Genomic DNA, 1,051 nt, shown 5'->3' with positions numbered 1-1,051 from the left:
CATAGACAAAAAATTTACATCTGTAACTATACTTAGAATATAGCTGTTTTGTGGACAACATAACCAATTCAACATTGAAACCCTCTGTTCCTGCAAGAGTAGAACAATGTAATAACTCTGTGAAATGCATTTTGAGATTGGTTATGCATGAAACATTTATGAATAAGAATTATGTAGCCAGCTACTTCTTAAAGGAAAACAGACACAAAACAGACAAGACAGATGTCTGGACCTGAAGAAGGTTAGATGCTTTAGACTCCAGATGCTAAAGTACAGACTGTAAAGAACATGATTTGGAATATTTGGAGGTGTTCCAGGTTCTACTTTTCTCAAAAGAAATCAAACTCCAGTTCCCAGGCATTACCAGCCAATGACCTATCAGCATTTCTACAGATTTCCATCCCACTGCAAATACAGAAGGACCCCACAGACAATGGGAGCAACAACAGATCCCAGCCCTTCCCAGTCCCCCAACTCAGCCCTCCCTCTACCTGGGATCAGCTTCAGTGCATTCTCCAGGTACTCATCCTCCGTGACGCTCTTTCCATCTATCTGCAGTTCCAGCATGAAATCCCGAACAGTCCAGATGAAGTCTGGGAAGAAACTTACAAACTCTGTGGAATTCTTTATTCCATCAGGATTTGGGGAAGACTTTGTCCTGATTAGCTCAGTGAGTTCTGTGACATAACTGGCACTGGGTTAAGGAAAAGTGAATTCACATGCACATTCTCATGATTTTCTTATTAAAATAAATCACAATAAAGAGTTTTTGCTGCCCTGGGTCTCCTCTGCCCTGACCAAAAGCCACACAGTGACAGGGCAGGTCAGTGCCTCCATATGCATTCCAGAACACTCAGTGAAAGATGGCGCCTCAGGTCCTGCAAGGATACTGCAGCTGCTCCAGGACCTGGTGGTTGATGGTGCCCATGCTGTTGTAGACAAAGGTGCTGCTCAGAAGCACAGCCAGGGTAAAGATCCACGAATCATTCTTAGGGTCTCCCTGGAAGACACATGAAGGCAGAGTGAGGAACCATTAATAAAAATTCAGAGA

Source organism: Microtus ochrogaster, linkage group LG1 (assembly GCF_000317375.1).
Source record: "Microtus ochrogaster isolate Prairie Vole_2 linkage group LG1, MicOch1.0, whole genome shotgun sequence".
Taxonomy (NCBI): Eukaryota; Metazoa; Chordata; class Mammalia; order Rodentia; family Cricetidae; genus Microtus; species Microtus ochrogaster.
Note: the sequence above shows the minus strand (reverse complement) of the source record.